Here is a 21504-nt window from a genome sequence, read left to right as displayed (position 1 = left end):
AAGATATTTTGACAGCTGAGTTGGAAAATAGATTGAATAGAGATTTGAACTAGGGAGATTAATATAAAGGCAATTTTAATAGTCTAGGGATAAGGTGATGAGGGTTAAACAAACTGCTATGTTATAGGAGAGAAGGAGATGATAAAAAATTAGGTTTATTGAGTGAAAGTGAGGAATTGAGGTTAAGACCTAACTTACAATCCTGAGTAACTGAGAAGATAGTGGTATCACTTGTTAAATTCCCAAATAGCACTGTGTTTTTTGCTTATAGTTCCTGAACCAATGACTATTTTTTATTGTTATGTTCTTTAGAGGATTATCAACTATTATTGCTTTTTTATATTTGTTTGCAATATTTCTTTGTCTTAATGATATATAGTTAATTTTTTGTAAAAGTTCCATGTAATGTTAAGAATATATATTTTCTTTTGCTGAAACATCAAGAAAATGCTGTGAGTCTTTTAACTCTACTTTCTCCAGCTCCTTATTTACCCTTTTATCTTTCTGTTAGACTTATCCAAAATCAAGAGAGGGATATTGAAATCTCCTTTCACTATTGTATCATTGTCTATGTCTATTTAGTATTCAGTTATTTTTTTTATGAATTTGAATGCTAAGGAGTTTGGAGCAGATAACTATTACTGATATTAGTTTGTTGTCTGTGGTTTTTTCAACATAATGTAGTTTATTTATTAAAAATTCTTTTTGATGTTTGTTTTTGCTTTGTCAGATAGCATGATAGAAATTCCTGATTTTTTGGATTCATTTGAAAATAGTAAAATTTCCTCCTTCCCCTTATTTTTATTTTGTGAATGTTTGACATTTTTTGTAAGCAACAGATTCCAGGATTTTCTTATACAGTCTGACCTCCCCCCCACCCTTTTTTTTTTCATTTTTTCTGGCTTGTTTAGTTCATTAGTATTAATACATTCATATATTTTTAAAAGTTTAAAATTTAAAAAAATCTTATATTTTCCTCCATTTGTCTCCAGTATTGGATTTTTGATACTATGTTTCCCCCTCCTCTTCTGTTGTAAATGGGGTATGGTATTACTTCAGTTATTTTGGCCTATTATTAAGGTGACCCTACTTCCCAAAGTTTAATTTTCCTCATTGCTGATCCCCTCCTCCTGTAATTACCTTTCCCTTTAGGGTTTTGCATATTACGTCCTTTTTCTTTTGTGCTTTTATCTATTTATTTCATTTTCTCCTTCTTTTTAACCTCTCAGCCAAGTAGATTCTCATTTCCTCTTCCCCCTTCAGCTAGTTTTGTTCACTAGGTTTTTAAATTTCATTTTTTGCACTCCTTTTCAGAGAGGTTTTGTCTCATTCTCTTTATTACTCTGCCTTCTTTTCTTGTCTACTTTAGACTCATTCTCTGGTTCCTGCTCCTTATATAATTTAGTCTCTCTCACTAGTGTATATATTCCTCATGAATTATAACTTCCCAGGTTTCCATTCTGGGTTCTACCTCTTGGCACTTTTTATTCGAGTTTACCTCTTTTCTATTATGTTTCACTCCCAGAAAAAAGCCAATTTCTTCAGATGACAGAGAAGATACTGGCCTATTGTAGGAACACTATGTCTCTGTTTATGCAACCCACCACTAATTTATATCCTTTCCCTGATTACCTTCTTTTCTCATTTGCCTCAAATTCTCCTCCCAAGTGCCAGTTGTCCCCAGCATAACCAACTTCCTCCCTTCTCAGGTAGATCAAATGTTCTTTTTTTAGAATCAAATCTTTTAAAGCACACTAAGCACAATGTTCCCATTTTCCTTCAAAGAACATGTCTTCACCCCTAGGAGCCTACATCAGTAGAAGCTCCTCCCAGTACTAAAGCAAAATGCTCCTCTTTTCCCTCATCTTTTCAATATTTCCCTCTTTCTCACCCACTCCTCTGTAGTTTGTTCTCTTCCTGAGAACACCTGGGTTACCTCCCTCCCCATTGCTAACCCTTAATTTGACTCAGGAACATCACATACTTTCCTCTAGACCCCTACATCCTTTTCCCCTTTCATTTTATAATGTAGTCCCATAAAAACATCGATTCATCTGGAGGAAGGGTGTTGCCAAGTTCTCTTCATAATACTCTAGCCCTGCCTCTTCACTGTTACCTCTACCTGACTTCTGCCTTCATTCTTTTCTCTGTGTGTACATTTCAAAAGAGGTCTCTTATTGGTCTCAGCTTGGTTGCAACTTTGGTTCATTTTTCCTGCATCTCTATTGTCTTGGACTTTTGAGAAGCAAACAATCTCTTCAGGTCTGGTTTTCTTTCTAAAAATCTTCAAATGCCTCTTTAAAAAAAATTGAGCATTTTTTCTTTTCTTTTCATTTATTGTTAACCTCAGGTAGGTCATCATGGGCTGCATCCTGACCTCCATGGCTCTTCAGAACATATTATTCCATTTCCTTCTGTGTTTTTTAGTGGGTACAGAACAGTCTTATGTTATTCACATTTCCTTTCATTTGTGTTTAAGGTCTTTCTCTTGATTGCTTGCAGAGTTTTTTGTTTTTGAAGTGAATTGTTAAACTTAACCCCTATGAGTCTTGGAGTTTGCAGTGTTGATTTTTCTGGAGATGATTTATGAAATCTTTCCATTGATATTTCATTCTTTATGTTCTTAAATTCTAGGCAATTCTCATGTGTTATTTCCTTGTTGTAGTGTTGTGTGTGTGTGTGTGTGTGTGTGTGTGTGTGTGTGTGTATGTGTGTGTTTTAATCCTGTTATCCATTTGGTAGACCAATGATCTTTAGGTTGTGTCTATTGAGCCTGTCTTTGAGATTAGAATATTTTACTTATATAGTGAAGATATTTTCTTCTAATCTACTTACTGTTTTCTTTTCTGCTTCTTTGGTAAGGCTTGCCATTACAGATTCTTCCTCCTCTACTCATTATTTTGCTGCGTAGGTAATAAATTCTGCTCTCATTCTCATTTCTCTTTTAAATCTCTCAGGAACAGCATGTTAGATGTTCTATGTTCTCCTCAAATTCCACAGAGGTCTATGTCTCATCAAGTGCTGGATCATTTTTCTTTCTTTTGCAGTATTTATTTATAGATGCCTGAACTCACTAGATCTGGAGGCCATATTTTTTTCTGCTGTTAATGTTTTCCCTGTTGATTTATCACTTATGGTCGAATTTTCTTCTTCCTGGAATCTTAGGTAATTTCAGTCTTTTTTTTCTCCTCTTATTTTTTCTCACTGCTTGCTTTCTGATTCTTTGATTCCACATTCTGTGATGTTGTTTTGGGAGACTGAATCTCAAAGCTTCTCAGCCTTTTCCCATGCCAACTCATCCTACACCAGCCTAGATTACTACCCCAAGTGACTTTTGGGTAGTCAGAACCAGCTGCAGTTGAAAGTTGTGCTCTTTCCCTCAGGCTTAGTGGAATGCCTGCCCAGCCTTCCCTCTCCCCCAATTGTATTCTGTACTGTTCCCTCTGTTCTTGGCACTGGAAGTTCAGAGAGATGCCATGCTGGTAGCTAGTAGCATGCTGCAGCACTAGCTGCAAGGTTTGATTTTTGTAGTTTGGGTCTCTGAGGCTCTGGGAAGAGGGCAGTGGAGGAGTGGGATGTGGTGTTGAGCTCTGTTTCCAATACAAACCTATGTCCTCTCCCTTTCTTCTATTCCCAGCTCTCCTGCAGAGAACTTTTACAGCTCAGAATGTTGTCTACTACCTCTGGTTATGTGTCCTCAGCAAGTTTCTGCAATCTGGATGTACAGAGGTACTATGCTCTGTCCTGCCTGGAGCAGACTTTTGCAGCCTGGTGTAGCTCCATGAGCCTAGAAAGAGGGAAAGGAGAGACAAAGTATAAACTTGATTTTGTGGTAGCTACAGCAGCCTTAATGCCAGCAGTGTGGAAACGGGAGAGTTATTGAGGGAGTTCCATGTAAAAGTCAATTGACAAACATTTATTAATCACTATCTGTGTGCTAGGCACTGTGCTAAGGGCTGGAAATATAAATATAAGGAAGAATATAAGTGCAAATACAAGTCCCTGTCCTCAAGGAGCTTACATTCTAACTGGGGAGGTCCCACATAAAAAAGACGAAAAGGGGAATGGAATGTGGTGTGAAGAGACCTTGTGTGAAGACATGGTTGATAAAGTCCAGATAGGATAAAATGTAAAATCCTCTTTGGGATAGCTAAAGCTTTTCACAATCCTTTCATAAATATTACCTTCTTTCATTCATACCTTAGTTATCATTTTGCTTAGCTCTGTCAAATTCCTCTTTAGTGATTTCATTGATATGGCATTGTTGGTAACTTAATTTAGGTAAACCTAATTATTTTGACATCTTTATTTTATTGGCAGTCCAATTATTTTTGATACTTTCTGACACATTTCAATCACTTTCTTGATATTTTCCTCTTCTTAGTTTTCATGATAATGCTTTTTTCTGATTCTCCTCTTATATGTCTCCTCTAAATCTTGATCCAGGATATGCCCACTAATAGTGAGTGTACCCAAGGTTCTGACTTAGGGCCTCTTCTCTTTCTATATTCCTTCACTTGGTAATCTTATCACCTCCCATAGAGTCAATTATCAGAAGTAAGTTCATGAGTTGTTTATTATATCTTCTTTAGATTCTGGGTGTCCTAAATCACAGAGAGAACTGAAGTCATTTTTTCTTTGGTGCATATTTTCTGTTTTGGAGAAGTTTGAGAGGCCAAGGCAATTGGAGAAAAGCTCTAGTCATCCATCTTATTACATGATCCAGAAAGTCTTCTATCAAAATATTTGAAAAAAAAAACAGCTTTGGGGACTCAAAGGTTAAGAACTCCTGCCTTTATGAAATTGTAGAGCTCTGTTGTTGACTCCAAGTTTCCCATAAAAGCAAATATTTATCTTTTCAATACCAACATTATACTGGGGTTACTATATGGTGGTAAGAAATGAAACATGGATGCCTCTGAAGAACGTCCTTTCAAAGGGATGGATGACTACATCTTGCCATCTGCCCTGCTACTGTGCCTCAATTTGCTTTATTATAGAGATAAAACTATATCTGGGCACATGCTATTTGAGCTCATCTCTATAAATAGGTTTGATGTATCAGTGGAGTAAAATATAAGTGAGTATTGGTATGCCCTGTAAGAATGGAATGGTGAAGGACAAAGGTTCTTTAGTTCTTGCCATCAGGTCCATTTGCTTCTCCACCCTCTAGACTGCTAGGCACTATCATCTGACTTCTTCATGTATCCTAAGAACCCCTGGGACTTTCTATTTGCCCTGAAATTGAACTCTTTTTAATGTGTTACTTTTCCCAAAATCAATGTGAGCTCTATGAAAATAGGGATTGTTTCATTTTTTAAAAATGTCTCCACTACTTACTACAGTGCTCAACACATACGCCAATGCTAAATGAATACTAAAAATGAGTTTCACACAGAAGACAATGGTAGATGTGAGAAGGTTGCAACAAATAACCAATAAGGAGCTCAGGACATCATCACAGAATGATATAATGGGAAAAGAAGATGTCCTGATCATGTGGCAAGATTAAAAGATTTCTCTCTCTCTCTCTCTCTCTCTCTCTCTCTCTCTCACACACACACACACACACACACACACATACGTATATGCCCAATAATTACGTAAAGGGGTGACATATAGTAAAGTGACTTTTTGCAAATAATACCAAATTGTTTTTTAGTATTCCTGCCTTTCTATGGCCCCTCCATGACTCTTTTCATAAAAAACTCATTTTTGCTCATTTGAGTATGTGGTGAATTGTTTTAGATCTTCTAAATCTTATTCTACTACAAAACTTCTCTCTATATTAACATTAGACACTGGAACCTTATGCTACCATTGGGACTTCTGTGGATGCTTTTTGAACATACCTTCCATTTGGTTGTAGCTTGAAATAATTTCCATGACTAAGGACAAAATTTCTTTTGTCATTTGGAATGATAGAATCATGACAAGAGATGAATAAGCTGAAGAATTTCTGAAGAATATCCTCTAGGGATTTCAATTCAAATATTATATTCACTTTATTCCTTGACTTCAAGTGAAATTAGAGCTCAAATCCTCTTAGTAATAGCTACCCTTTCCTCTTTCTCTTTCCTTTGATCACTGACACATCTATTGCTTATCGCTAAAATATATTTCTTGTACTTACCTAAAGAATGTTATTATTTTAGTTATAAGTAGTCCAAGAACTTTGACTCATTTTTCCAATATTGAGGAGTATATCTCCCTGTTCTGTCCAAATCTTGCACTCCATGGTATGTGTGTAATATAATTGATTGACATTTGGGGCTTGTTTTTCTTTGTTTTTGCTCTAATATAAGACATTGCTGGGAAATGTGCCTCATTATTTTGTTATACAACAAAATCTATCTGGATATATGCTGTTGAAGCTCATTTCTGGGAACTGATTTGATATGTTAGGTATGTAGGGGACATAGTAGATAGAGTACCAGGTTGGGGATCAAGAAGATTCATCTTCCTGAGTTAAAATTTGTCTTCAGATATTTTCTAGCTGTGACATTCTGGGCAAGTCACTCAACCCTGTTTGCCTTAGTTTCCTCATTTTAAAATGAGCTGGAGAAGGAAATGGAAAATCATTTTAATATCTTTTCCAAGAAAACCAATGAGCTGAAGAAGGAATTGGCAAACCACTCCAATGTCTTTGCTGTAAAAACCCCAAATGAGATGATGAAACGTTGGACATTACCGAGCAACCACTTAGTGTTTGATAAATTAAGTAAAGGTGGTGAGAAATGAAATATAAGTATTAGTTTGCAGTGGAAAAATAGACAAGGAGTAGTTTAAGGTGAACCAAAAATCTTAATGCAGCTTAAATGACCACTGTATAAAGCAGTTGTAAGGAATCCTAATGAATAAGGAATCTTAGTGAGTTTTGGCCATGTCTTTTGTTCCCAGAAAGGAACTTTGAGAATCTCTCCCAGGAAGGACTGTACAGCTTTCCTGCAAATTTTTCCCACTCTGGTCACAGCTAAATGGACCAGGGATTCTCCTACCCAAGAAATTCAGATGTGAGTATTTCCTTGGAATGGTGATCATGTATGTTGTTTGTTTGTTTATTATATTGTCTTTATTGTTATGGTGGCCACTGTGTTTGTTAATTGTGTATTATTTTTATTCTATTTATGCCTTGTTTGAATCAAGGTTCTGAGCAGTAATAAACTTGTATACACCCTCTTTAAGTCTGTGCCTATTAAATGTGAATTCTAAACCCAGATTAATCTTATAGCAGTGAAAAGAGAGGGTTGTTTGTCTAAGAAAAAAGACATACAGACACATGTATAACTTCTAGAGAGATTCTAGTGAGAGTCATAAATGATCTTGGTGCATAATCATCTGTGCATATCTGTTTATTTAATTTGTTGGCAAAGCAGTCAGTGCTTGAGGCCACAAAATTATAAGATCAATTAAATATAGTAGCTGAAATTCCTCATGAAGAAAAAATAGTGAATTGAACAACTTTTTAAACCATTCACACAAAATGTGACATCATTGAAGAAATGTGCTCACAAAGGAAAACTTATGTGTTTTTTTCATTTATTTGTTGTTTCATGCTATTCAGAACAGATGAATTATATAATGAGAGGTCTTGATCAGAAATGGAAAATCTAGAAATATTTAAGACTTCATCCTATTTATCTGGAATGGAGAAATTTCTGAAAGGACCTTTCCTTTGTTTCCACAATGGCTATCCTGCATAGGAATGAGTGACTAATGATAGAGGAAGAAAATAAAGGGGAAAAATAGATTCAGGGTTTATAAGAAAGTGGTAAAAGAGAAAGGAAGTCATCACATCAAGTAAACGTTTGGTTATTGCTGAATTTTGCTGTGTTCCTACAGCCAAGGTAGGTATTGAGGAACTGTATGAAGAAATGCAGTGTGGATCTGGGGCTAGCTTGCTGATTTTAGAACCAGGAAGATGTGGGTCAGGCAATCCCTACAACTGTCTGGGTAAGCTCAGCACAAGTTCCTTGTCTATTTAGGACTCCAGACAATTTTCTAAGACTATATACTGCTGATCTGTTTTGATAAAGGAAGTTTCTTCACTGGGAGTTCTTCTTACGGAGATGACAGATCTGTACCAAAAAACATTTTTTAAAAAAATAGGTAAAGGAATGGGGTTGATCAGCAGCCCTTTGGGGACTGTACTAGTTAAGATAAATGCCAAGGAGCAAGCAAGATATTAAGAAAAGCAAGAACACACCCTGATGACAAAGGTACTAATGACCCAAGAGGATCCATTCATACTACAGGAATGTTACTTCATTGACTATAATGCCCACCCAAAAAACTGGACAATTCTTTTTCTTCAATTTGCAAATACAATGAACACAGGATACAAAAAGGGGAAAAAAAGTTTTGTTAATAACAAACATAAAATAATACTCTGATGTTTTTACAATGTACCCAATGTTACTTGAACTTAAAAATTATTGATATATTTTTATTTTTACATTGTATTCATTCCCAATAATCATCTTACCTATTTTATTCAACAAATCTTCTCTTATAATAAAGATTTAAAATAAAAGAAAGAAAAAATACTTTAGCAAAACCAGCCAAGCATATCAACTATATCTGATACAAACAATAGTCTACTTCCAAACTTATCTTTACAATGAAAGAAGGCAAATATATATTTTCTCAATTCTCCATAGCCAAGTTTGGTCAGTTTAATCACACAGTATTCAGTTTTGTTTTATTGTTCTTTTTGTCTACATTATTATAAGTATTTTGAATATAAATTTTTGGGTTCTGGATATTTTATCTGGCACCAATTCATATAATTCCTTATATGTTACTCTAAATTCGTCATATTTGTCCTTTTTTTAGCATAGTGATATTCCACTATATTCACATACCACAATTTTAGTCTTTATGTCTCCTTGCTTCGTTCCTCCCTCCCTCCCTCCCTCCCTTTTTTCCTTCTTTCCTTCCTTCCTTTCTTCTTTTCTTCCTTCCTTTTCCTTTACCCTCGGTTCTTCCTTCCCTTTTTCCTTCGCTTTCTCTCTTCTTCCTTCCCTCTTTCCCTCCCTTCTTCCCTCCCTCCCTTCCTCTTTCACTCTCTCCCTCTCTCCCTCCCTTCCTTCCTTCTTTCCTTCCTTCCTTCCTTCTTTCCTTCCTTCCTTCCTTCCTTCCTTTGTTCCTTCCCTCCCTCCCTTCCTCTTTCCTTCCCTCCTTCCTTCCTCTTTCTTTTGCTAAACACAAAAAAGATGCCACAATGAATATTTTATTATATATAGAATCTTTCTTTCTTTTACCTCTTTTGGCTAGATGCCTAGCTAGTTGAGGTACTTCAGGATTAAAGGCTACGAACAATTTTTTTTATCATAAGAAGTTCCACCAAGAGTACATTCATGTCTTGTCTTGCCATAATTATTTTTTTTAAAATCCCTACCAATTATATGGGTATGAGGCAATTTGCAGTTTTCTCATACCCACTAGCCATTTTACCATTAGCTGCTTTGCTATACAGACTAGAAATCCTAAGGAAAGATATGAAGAAAAGCTTGGATAAAATAAAGGGGTCTTGGGTCCCTTTAAGATCCCTTTAGAGTGAAGATAATGAGCACTTATTTGGTTCTTTTGCTTACTAATTGAGGGTTAGAGGAATGGAGGAGTCAGTTTTTTGAAGTAAAAGAATTCAAGAGCTGGAAACTCAGGCATGCAACTGTCTGCAAAGGAGTGCACTTAGAGGAATTAGAACCAGCTGGAAAATAGCATGTCCTTTAAAAATTCTGAGGAGGAGGCTCTGATCTCGCCAAGTAGTCAGTGGAAACCCTTTAGCTAACCTTATCTATTGATGTAAGATAATGGAGGTACCATGACCTACAGAGTTTCTTACATCATTATAGAGTCAACGTCTGGCCAGAATTCGGTGGTTTGTTTCTGAACAATTTGTATGCAGTCCAGAATTCTATGAGCTTCCTTGAGTTTCTATTAAGAATTCCATATCTCTCAGCAGTGATTTTCTTTAAAAAGAAAATTATTGGTTTTTATTTTTATACCAGAGTAATTTCTGAATATCTTTGCCCATCTCTCCCTTGAATTGAATTATCTCTTGTAATATAGAAAAACAGTTAAACAGAGACAACCAATAGAATGCTCATGTATGTCAATGTATTATGCTCCCATTGTCTCTCTTCTCTTTACCAAGAAGAAAAATATTTAATTATCTGCTCTCTAGGAACAAGACTGCTTAGATTGTTCAGAATTTTCATTTACATTATTGTAGCCATTGTGTATTTTGTTCTTTCAGTTCTGATTCCTTTATTCTGCATCTGTTTATACAAATCTTCCTATATTTCTTTAATTTCCTCATTTTTATTATTTGTTACCCTGCCATGATTTCCACTAACATATCTATAGCTTATTAACTAACCATTCACTTGTATTTAGTCTTATTTCCTCAATGTCAGGAACTGTGCCTTATTTTGAAGCATTTTACTTCCTGAGCAGCTCTGCACCCTATAGTCATATAACAAATTTATAAAAAGAAGTAAAATGGGCTGCCGTAGGAGGTAATGGTTTCCCTTTCATTGGAGATATGAAAGCAAAGGCTAGCTTATTAGGTATAATATAATATAATAGGGATTCCTTTTTAGACTTATTGCTGCTGCTACTGTGTGTGTGTGTGTGTGTGTATTTTTTTTTTTTTTTGATGCGTTGTTGTAGAATTCCTCCTAATTTTAAAATTCTACTATTCTTTGTCTTTGTAAGAGCAATGGAACAATGACTAGTTCTCTGCTAAATATGAAGAAACACAGACTTTGTGATATAGAACTGTAAATTTGTATGAGATGGCAAAGATGTTCACATGCATATTTACATATGATAAAGGCAGAAATTTGGAACAAATGACTGAGTTGAAGGCAATGCCTTGTAGTACAACCTGAAATTTATGACTTTGCCTCCTTCTCTCCCTTTCTTCCTTTTTAAAAATAATTTTTTTATTGATCTCTTTTGTTTTTCATATTTCCAGTTTCCTAAGTATCACTTCTCCTCCCTGGGAGACATTGCATATATAGTATTAAAAAAAACAAAAGAAATCTAAGAGGAAAAAAAATCAGCACCACAGATTAATATATTAAAAAAGCCTGGAAAATATGTATAATGAAGAACATGTGTGGAATTCCCACCTCTACAGGTTTGCTTGAAAAACGCAAATGATCTTGAGCATTGGGAATAATCATAGCGTCTTAGACTAAAGCAGCCCCCCAGAAATAATTTTGAAGGAATAGGAATTGGCATTCAGAAACTGATAGATGCTAAAGATAAATTTCTAACCTTAAGTCAACTGGAGGCTTGGGACAATTACATTGTTCCTGGTGAACCTGAAGAAATAGATCAAAAGCATATTGAATGCTAATAAGTTCTACTTAGCTACCTGGCTATTCTGTTAATTTAAAAAAAAAAATCTGCTAACCTCCTTTCTATTCTTCACATGTGACATCTACCTTCTACCTCTGTATCTTTAAACTGGATATTACCCATGCCTTTAATGCAGTCTGTCCTCATTTCTGCTTCACAAATCTCCTGATTTCCCTTGTCCTTTCACTTTCAAATTATCTTGTATTTAACTTCTTGTATTAATTTGTGTGTCTGTCTGTCTATCTATCTATCTATCTATCTATCTATATTTTATCTTTATATGTATCCTTTGCGTGTTAGTATCTTTCTCATTATAATAAAATCTCCATGCAAGAAGGGACTGTTTTATTCTTTATGTTTATATAGCTAGAACATAGTGCATGGTAGGTACTTTATAAATGCTTGTTGTTGGAATAGGTTTTATTCCCTTAATGCAAAATTCTTCTTTTGAAGGGGAAAATTGCCCCTAGATAAAAATTTGGGACTGGCAAATTTTTTTAGAGAGAGGCCAAGGTTCATACATATAGGGACATTCTGACTACATGTATTCCCTGTGTATCCTCCTATACTGTCTTCAGAAAAAGAACATTGTTATTTTGCAGGATCTGACCTATGATTATCTTTTTTTCCTCCATAAGTTTCTACAATGAAGCTCTATAAAACTAAGCAAGGTCTACAGATATTTAATTGTGTTTTTGAACCTAAATCATCTTGCTCATTAAGAGCAAGGTCACTATCCCAAGCTTCTATCTGATTTAGAATTAGAAAGTTCCCTTGAACTTTTTGATTGTTATCCATCCTATCTTCAAAAATCACTTTTGGGGAATGCTGTGGCCTTTGTGATTTTTCTTAATCTCCTAAGATTGGGCATCCCATGCAAGTGAAAAAGAAGGGAGAAAGCAAGAATAAAAAACTTCAAGTGAAGCTGCAGTGAGGCTTTGTCTTTTAACTTAATCCTTTGTTTCAAGAATTCAACTTTATTTTCCCCTAGTCAGATACTGGCTGGCTGTGGAGAAATCTACTTAACTCATTAAAAGAGCTGAAGCTTGAAGCCATTGGACCACACTGCTAAAAATAAATAAATGAATTTTTTAAAAAGATGGTAGATCTCATTATTGCTCTTATGAGAAAGGAATAGCATCTAAATTAAGAATATCATTTGAAATCCAGAAGCCGGTAGAAGAGAAGATCTATAACTAGGGAATCAGTCAAACAATGTTAGTAGAGGCCATAAGATCATTAGAACAATCCTAGTATTTTGCCCTATGGAGCAATGGAGAGTGGAAACTGTATGAAACACCATGCAACAAAGACCAGATATTTATTTATTTATTTATTAGGGATTGGGAATTCTATGTAGTGGTTCATAGTCATCTCCCAGAGTTCTTTCTCAGGGTGTAGTTGGTTCAGTTCATTACTGCTCCATTGGAATTGATTTGGTTCATCTCATTGCTGAAGATGGCCATGTCCATCAGAATTGATTATCATATTAGTATTGTTGTTGAAGTATATAATGATCTCCTAGTCCTGCTCATTTCACTCAGCATCAGTTCATGTAAATCTCTCCAGGCCTTTCTGAAATTTCTGCTGGTCATTTCTTACTGAACAATAATATTCCATAATATTCATATACCACAATTTATTCAGCCATTCTCCAGTTGAAGGGCATCCACTCAGTTTCCAGTTTCTGGCCACTCCAAAGAGGGCTGCCACAAACATAAAGACCAGATATTTAAAAGTAGTTACATGCTACATGAGACCAGGAAAAGATAGGTCTAGTGGAAGGTGTCCAATTACATCATCAAAAGACACTGGGAGTCCTGTAGCATCATAGTCATATATTGCCCTGCTACGTACACCTAGCCTCACATGTTTCCTACATGAATATCCTTCTAAAAGTATGCTTTGTCTATATATATTACTTTTTATGTGTTTTCCCCATTATGTCCCCCATTTACCTTCCCTAGGTTTATCTTCCATTGGTTATTTATTTTAAATTTTATATAACATATTGAAATATAAGAACATATATTTTATAGGTATATGTACACCTTATATATACTCACAATGTATGCATGTACCCACAGACACACTTTCATATGTCTATATATTAATATATAAACATATATGAAGATATTTGTAATGTTCTTCTCTTACTTTAAATAATGAAGCATCTTTTGAAGTATATGTGTGTGAATGTGTATGTTTCTCTGCAAGAGTGACTGCTCTGCTAGTATAAGGAGAATTATATTTTCCAAATGGAACACCCTACCTTTTTCTCTTCCTATAAGTCTATCATGAATACGTAGAGCATCATATTGAGTAGCTTCCTCTCTGCCAGACAACATTGTACAACCTGGCAACTGACTGTTATGGAAAGTGTGGACCTAGGTACAGTTTGAGCAGCCCCCCTTTGTTGGTAAGACTTCATGGTGTTCTCTAACCAAAAGCAAGCAGAGAATGGTGTGCTTTTCAGAGGAGGTACTGCCTAGTGAAGTTCCCTTTTCCATTTTCCATAGTAGCACATGTCCTTGATCTCAGATAAGTCAGTAGGCTTGAGGACCTGCTGCCTCCCTCTTTGAGCAATGTGCTCTACTGGGCATATCTGTGGCTATGCTGGATAATTAGCACATCAATAATTTCTCTTCCTTTCCCCCAAGCTCTGAAAATGTCAGCTGAATGTAAGGCTGCTGAAAACTCCCTCTACATGACCAAAGAAGAAGGGTAGGGAGGAAAAGAAAAAGTATTAAAATAATAAAAAAAAAAACATTTTTACTTAAAGTTTTGAATTCCAAATTCTGTCTCTCCATCCCTTTCTTCCCCCTTCCTTTAGATGGCAAGAATTCAGATATAGGCTGAATGTACGCAATTATGTAAAACATCTCCTATTAGTCATTTTGAATAAGAAGATTTGAAAAAAGAAAATGAAAGAAAGTGAAAAATAGCACTTTTCATTCTTTAGTCAGTCAATATCAGTTCTTTCTCTGGAGGCAGATAGCATGTTTTATCATAAGTCCTTTGTGATTGATTTGGATCATTGTATTGCTGAGAAGAGCTAAATTAATCACAATTCTTCATTGAACAATTTTACTGTTACTGTGTACAACGTTCTTCTGGTTCTATTCACTTCATTATGAATCAGTTCTTATGAGTTTCTCCAGATCAGAAAAAGCATTAACTAAGCACCTAATATGTGCCATGAATTGTGCTAAATTCTTTATAAATATTATCTCAATGGGATTTACTTAATGGGATTCTTTAAAGAGATGTTATAATGTATTTATTACATATAGTAATCAGTGCAACAATAATCTATATTTGATATTTGTTAGTAAGGCTACTTATATGCACATATCTATTCCTCAGACATGTACATTCCTCAAACCCCACTGACAGGCCACCAATATTCTCTTTCCTCTCAAAATAATGAAATTTAATACATAACCTTTTGTCAGGACTGAGTGTCCTCTATAAAGTAAGGTGAGCAGATTCCCTTCTTATTAGACCATTAGGTTGATTTTCCAGAATGGGCAGACAAACTTTTGTCCCTAAAACCCTTTCACAAAAAAGTGTGGTATATACAAAGTCTCTTAAAGAGCAATTCTTTTTTGGGACAATCAATCAGTCAAACAAGTATTTATTATGTCCTTACTCCATGCTGGGCTCTGTGCTAAATATTGGCAATATAATTATTGTTCAATCATTTTTTAATTATGTCTGAATCTTTGAGACCCCATTTAGGTTTTTCTTGGCAAAGATACTGGGATGGTTTTGCCATTTTTTTTCTCCAACTCATTTTACAGATGAGGAAACTGAGGCAAATAGAGTTAAGTGATTTGCCTAGTATCACACAATTATTAAATATTAGAGACTAGATTTGAACTCAGGAAATTGAATCTTCCTGACTTCAAACTTGGCATTCTATCCACCGTGCCATCTAGTTGCCCTCAAATACCAGAAAAAGAGAGGCAGATCCTACCCTCAAAGAGTTTATATTCTAAAAGGAAGCTGATGGGAGAAAGTACACGGTGAGCAGCCATGATGGAAAAATCTACATGACTGTAGCCTGGTGAGAACTTAAGAGGTGGCTAGCTTGATGCCTTCTTTAAATAGAGATTCTGGGAAGAGTTATTTATAGTCAAAGGGAGAGGTCATGGAGTAAAGGCATCTGATGAATTTAGGAGATACATCTCTCTGGCATGTTCATCTCTTGGAGTTTTCAGTTGTTATGGTATGAGTTGCAGATCATTTTATTTTATTTTATTTTTAAATTTTATTTTAATAGTATATTGTTTTTCCAATTACATGTAAAGATGGTTTTCAACTTTCAATTTTGGAAGATTTTTGAAAATCTTTTTCTCCCTTTCTCTCTACCTTAATTTTCCCCTCCCCATACTAAACAAGCAATCTGATATGTTATATGTATACATTAATTTTTTAAACATTTCCATATGAGTCCTTTTGGGAAAGAGAAATCAGAACAAAAGAGGAAAACCACAAGAAAGAAAGAAAGAAAAAAACAAAACAAAAGAAAAAAAGGTTAAATTAGTATGCTTCAATCTGAATTCAGTCTCCATAGTTCTCTCTCTGGGTGTGGATGATATTTTCCATTGAAAATTGGAATTGCTTATTGGAATTGCCTTGGATCACTGTATTGCTGAGAAGAGCTAATTCTATCACAGTTGATCATCACACAATCTTGCTGTTGCTGTGTACAATGTTTTCCTGGTTCCACTCTTAGCTCAATTTAAAGAGACCCTCTCTAACAGTTATATACATCCTCAGAATATCAGAGCTACAAAGGGGATTGTGAAGAGACTATTGTTCACTCCCTTAATTTTCTAAAAAGGCTTGGAATGATATTCAGTCACTTAGCCAATGTCACACAGAGGTTATTATCGACTGATTTAGGGATCAAAGTCAGGTCTCCTTACTCCTTCCATGCCACACTTCCCTTAGTGTTATCTAACAATGGGAGAGATTGCCTTTAAGTCTCCTTGAAATCCTGAGAAGCAGCATTATATAGAGCTCTGGATGGGGACTCAGAAAACCTAAGTTTGAATCTCTCTTCTACCACTTATGATATACCACCTATTTAACCTTGGACCAAACTAACTTAATCTGCTTGGACCCCAATTTCCTCATGTGTAAAATGGAGGAGGGGGTACAAGTCAAGATAAGACTCAAGTCAAATCAACAACCATTTATTAAATATCTACTGTGTGCAGGAACTGCACTAAGCACTGAGAATATAAAGAAATAATACAATTTGCCCCATTTTCCCCACCAAAAAATGCAATAAAACAAAACAAAATCCTCATTTTCAAAGACTTCATTATCTAAATTTGTTACTGTTTGCTACAAAACAGAATTTGGAATGAAAATGTACAGATGTGTATTCAAGCTCTTGGTAGAGTGGGATGGGAGTGGATTTGGTTACTGAAGTGCCTGAAGGGGCTTTTTAAATTTAAAAGCTAATTTCCCCTCTGAACAGATCTTTTCCTGAAGGCCCCAGTCCCAAGTCTGATCATTTACTCTCTTTGGAGCTGCCAGATTCAGCTTCTCTCAGAAAAAAAAAAAGGCTAGAATGTCAGTCAACACCAAAAGAAGTATGCTTTTTCTCATCTGACAGTTAAAAAACAAATAAATTGGGAAAAGATGCTTCCCATCCTCATCAAACAAGGGATAATGAAACTGGAAATAGGTTGAGGATTTATTGTACCTCTGGTGACATGGTAAAGAACACAGTAAAATTGGTTTTCAGTATATACAGTAGCTGTTCACACAGCATGACGAAAGAAAGACCCTGTAAATATGAACGGCCCCAGATGAATGAGGCCTGAAATGGAAAACCAGCCCTTGTGGGGTAGTTTGGATCAAGGAACACAAATGGGTGTCGCCTGTAATTTGCCAACATTTCCATTTGATCTTTGGCTAGCAGGAGACATTGATGATTTAGTAGGCTATCAAGACCCATCTCTCTCCTCCCCACCTTACCCCCTGTCTATTACAACCCATATGGTACAATGGTCTCTTTGTGTAATGATAAGAGTGATAACTGCTATTTTTATAGTATTTTAACTTTATTGGCTAGGACACTTGATTGGGAGGCAGCAAGGCTCAGGTTCAAATACCACCTATGACACACTCCTCATTTAACCCAGGCAATTCCCAGAATTGTCCTGGTTAATCCATAGCTCATCTGTAAAATGAAAGGATTGAAGAGAGCCTCTAAGGTCTATTCTAGATTGAGGATCTAAAATTTATTTTGATCTTTTCAACAGCCTTGTAAGGTAGGTTCCATGAATATGATCTCTGCCATTTTAGAGATAAAGAGTCTGTAATTTAAGTTAGGGCAATTTCCCTAACACTTGTCGAGAAAACCAAGTTCAAATCCAAAAGGAAGCTGTCTCCAGCATGCTTCTGATAGCAAAAAAAAGGTTTTCACCTTTGTTCACAGATTATTGTGAACTCTCCTGGAAACCTGGTAGTTCACAGAAATAAATGGGGAAAATAATTGATATTAGAAAGAGGCAGGAATGGGAGCCAGAGAAAGCTTCTCCTGGCAGTGCCCATGCCTTGAGCAAGGGAGTACAATGTAATTTGTTTCATATTAAAATTTCTTAAAGCAGCCCCTGTGACTGTATCTGTTTCTCAGATCTTTGCAGTTAATGAAGTGGCCAAATTCAAGAATCTAGCAATAGAATTACACTTCAGTAATATAAACAAAAAAAAAGGGTCTAATTTACATTTGTGCCCACATCATTAATGTAAATTGGTTATTAGCCCTTTATGCTAAAGAGCAGTAATATAAAACATAAAGGTAGTTTTATTAACTACATTTTGCCCTCTGAAATCTGCAATGCATGGAGTTTGCAATCAGTGTGTTTTTTTTTCCTTATGCACAGTGGCATTTACTCCACCTAATTAACATATTTATTAACAAATTACTGCCCCCTCTTCTGCAATTTACATTTTATAACACATTGCCACGATGAAGTTAATAAGACAGCCATGTGCATGGCTTTTGAGATCCTATTGGAATGCTGCATTAGGATTTTTCTTCTATTGCTTTCATTTCTCTTTTAGGCAGGGGTAATTAAAGAAAAAATGGTATTTACAAACAATTATAATGCTGGAAAAAGAAAAATGAAAATTGGTTTTTGGTCATTGTTTTATTCTGCTGTGAATGAGAGCAGGTGTTTTCAGGGATTTGGGTGGTGGACAGTTAGAATTACTCAGCTGCATTTTTGTCTGACCCCAGAATTCAGCCTCCTGATTTGCTTATGAACATGGGAAATGTTCCTGCCAAGAGAATGTATCATCCTACTCAATCCTTCCTGTTTTACTGGTCACTAGGGACTAGAAGGGAATAGTGTGAGAAAATAAGAATACAGGGACACATTGGTGAATAAGGAGAAGGCAGGGAATTACCAAACGAGTGACTTCCACCCTTGTTATCCTGTGACCAAATCTTTTGCAGTTGCTTTTTATTTTTTTTGAATTGTTGAGATTTCAGCAGAAGAGCCTGAGTAGGCTGATGATGCTCAGAACATTAGTTTTTTTATTACAGGCACATTTTGGCTTATACTTTAGGCATCTAACCTAAGATAAGCATAGAGTGGGAGATCAAGGGATGGGGTAGGACTTAAGCTGGTGAGTAGAGAAAAGGGGGCAAAGATACATGAAATCTTAGTTATTCAAGACACAAGGATATACCTAGATCTCCAAAATATTAGGATATATCCAGAGCAGGAGCCTATTGCAAGAATATCTCCTTCTTCCTTCCCCCCCTCCCCCCAAACTGTATTTTAAAAAATTTAACAATAGTTGTAATGTCATATTTGTCACAATTGGATTTGATATCTTCTCCTTATTACATATAGCTCATATGTCTACAAAGGACTTTAGGAACTATGGTGTCTAATCCCTCTCATTTTATAATTGGTAAACTGAGGGTGACAAATTAAATGATTTACATTTGGATCACATAGCTTGTTAAGTGTCTGAGGGAGAATTTTAATTCAGATCTTTCTGTTTCCAAGACCAGTGTAAAACCTACCTGACTTTTTATATACCATAAATACAATATAGCCTTAGTTTTTTTTAAGTATAATTAATTAAAATTAATTGGGTTTCAAGACTACAACAGAATATTTTAGAAGAGCCTTTGAGATAATAGTTAAAACCATTGAAGCATTATCAAACAAAGACTGGAGAAGAGAAGGGTACTCTTTCACATAAATCATCATAAGATTTGGGATTTTATTAGTGTGAAATAGAGTGGTGGACACCCTATGTGTAGCACGACTATATGCTGCAAAATCTTGATGCCTCACATATAATAGATATAAGGGACAACTCCCATTTTAAGGCTCAAATGGAATTTATCTGAACAGTTTCTTTTAGTTAGGTCTAGGGGTATGAAAATAAAATTATGGTACTCTGCTTATGGTCCCTCCTGTTCTTAGGGATATTTACACTTGCCTAGGGGAAGATTTTTTTAGCATGCCTAAATAACTTGTGGGACTTCTATATGGGACTAGAGTCTGATCCTATCTATCTTGTGCCTCACCCTTCCTGAAGTGGGAGCTTGTCTTCTGTCTTTCTAAATAGATAAAAACCTCTTCCCTACATCACTACTACTGCTGTCATTAATCACACCAGACAAAGATTTAGTGGCTGCTGCATTTTCTTTGTTTATAATTGGATACATGACATACAAGACTGACTGGGGTGGAGGATGGAGTGGCCGACATGTTAAGAAGTTAAAAAATATAAAGAAATATAGCCACTTTGTCTACTTTTGGAGTACAGAACTCTGGCTCTTCTTTCTCTCTTCCTTCTCTAAATTGAATACCACCAGGATAACAGAGAAGGGGTTCAGAAGCTTCCAAAGACGAGTTCAAAAAGAGGTTACTTAAATTGGTAAATATCCAGGAAGGGATTCTGAGAAGACAGGGTTACTACAGTTGTCAGATTTAAATTCCCCAAAAAGAAATTTCCAATAAGGTTCTTAGTATGAAAATTTAAAGCCCTAGAGAAGAACTATTAAAAAATCTTTGTCTCCATTGTCTCTTTCCCATACTTTCCTCTCTCTCTCCCCCTCTCTCTGTACACACACAAAATGTGTATTTACACATAAATATGAATATATTTATATTTGTACACTGCATAAATCTGCATATGTACAAATATATCTATATCTATGTCTATATGTCTCTCTATGTATATATATGTAGAGATATATGTGTGCATATATATGTGCATATGTATATATATACACACACATACATAAATATACACACAAATATACACATATTTACTCCAGAGAACAAAACTAGGAATAAATATATTCAGGGTCCCAGAGAGAACCATATTGGTTGAATTTAAATAAAAAGAAAAAGTTCTCCACTTAGGAGGCATTCTCTCTTCCAGTAAAGAAACTACTTTAGGCAATAGTTATACTTATGGTTTTCAACTATTTTTCTTCTATAGCAGAGTTTCTTAACCTGCTTTGTGTGAAATTTAAAAAAATTCTTTTCAATTTTTTTTATATAATTTTTTTTTGGTAATTTTTATTTTGGACATTTAAACATATTTTGAGAAAGGAGTCCATAAACTTCACTAGATGGTCCAAGGAGTCCATAGTACCCTAAAAGTTTGGAACTCTTTATTATACTTTTGCTTCTGCCCCTTCTCTTTCTTTTTTCTTGACCATCTATATTTCTTGCAAATATTATTGAGTTCAACAGAAATGTCCATATCTTAAATCATTTAAGAATTCTTGACTGTGAAAAAAAGAGGCATGAATATGGATGATATATGTTCAGAAATCCTTCTGTCAATGACAACCACTCTATATTTTCCATTCTATTTTAGAATTCTCTTCTTTTCCCTTTGTAGCCTGACTAGAGCCAGGAGATTTTTGAAGAATATGGATGCTATCATCCTTCTCATAATCCCTGCTGGTTATTTTAAGTCAGGATGAATTTACATGGTTATTGAACTGAATAGCCAAAAGAAACTTTCCACCTAAGCCCACAGGAAAGAGACTGTTCAACCAAAGAATAATCAATTCCTTGGCTTCCAGATATATTTCCAAAGCCTTGGAATATGAGAAACAGAAAG

The 21504-nt window shown here is 35.4% G+C and overlaps 1 long non-coding RNA gene across 3 annotated transcripts in view; it reads left to right on the top strand.

The window, feature by feature from the left end:
* The window catches only part of LOC127558311 (uncharacterized), a 142210-nt gene that overhangs the window by 96197 nt on the left and 24509 nt on the right, over nt 1-21504 (top strand). For 2 of the 3 annotated variants that reach the window (XR_007952759.1, XR_007952762.1), the window contains exon 2: nt 6901-7013. This is a non-coding gene — a long non-coding RNA (uncharacterized LOC127558311). Of the gene's footprint in view, nt 1-3645; nt 3730-6900; nt 7014-21504 lie in introns of those variants that run through there. The other variant, XR_007952761.1, reaches the window with a different exon arrangement.

The sequence above is a fragment of the Antechinus flavipes genome, chromosome 1, assembly GCF_016432865.1.
Source record: "Antechinus flavipes isolate AdamAnt ecotype Samford, QLD, Australia chromosome 1, AdamAnt_v2, whole genome shotgun sequence".
Classification (NCBI taxonomy): Eukaryota; Metazoa; Chordata; class Mammalia; order Dasyuromorphia; family Dasyuridae; genus Antechinus; species Antechinus flavipes.
Note: the sequence above shows the minus strand (reverse complement) of the source record. Positions and strands in the feature narration are given on the sequence as shown.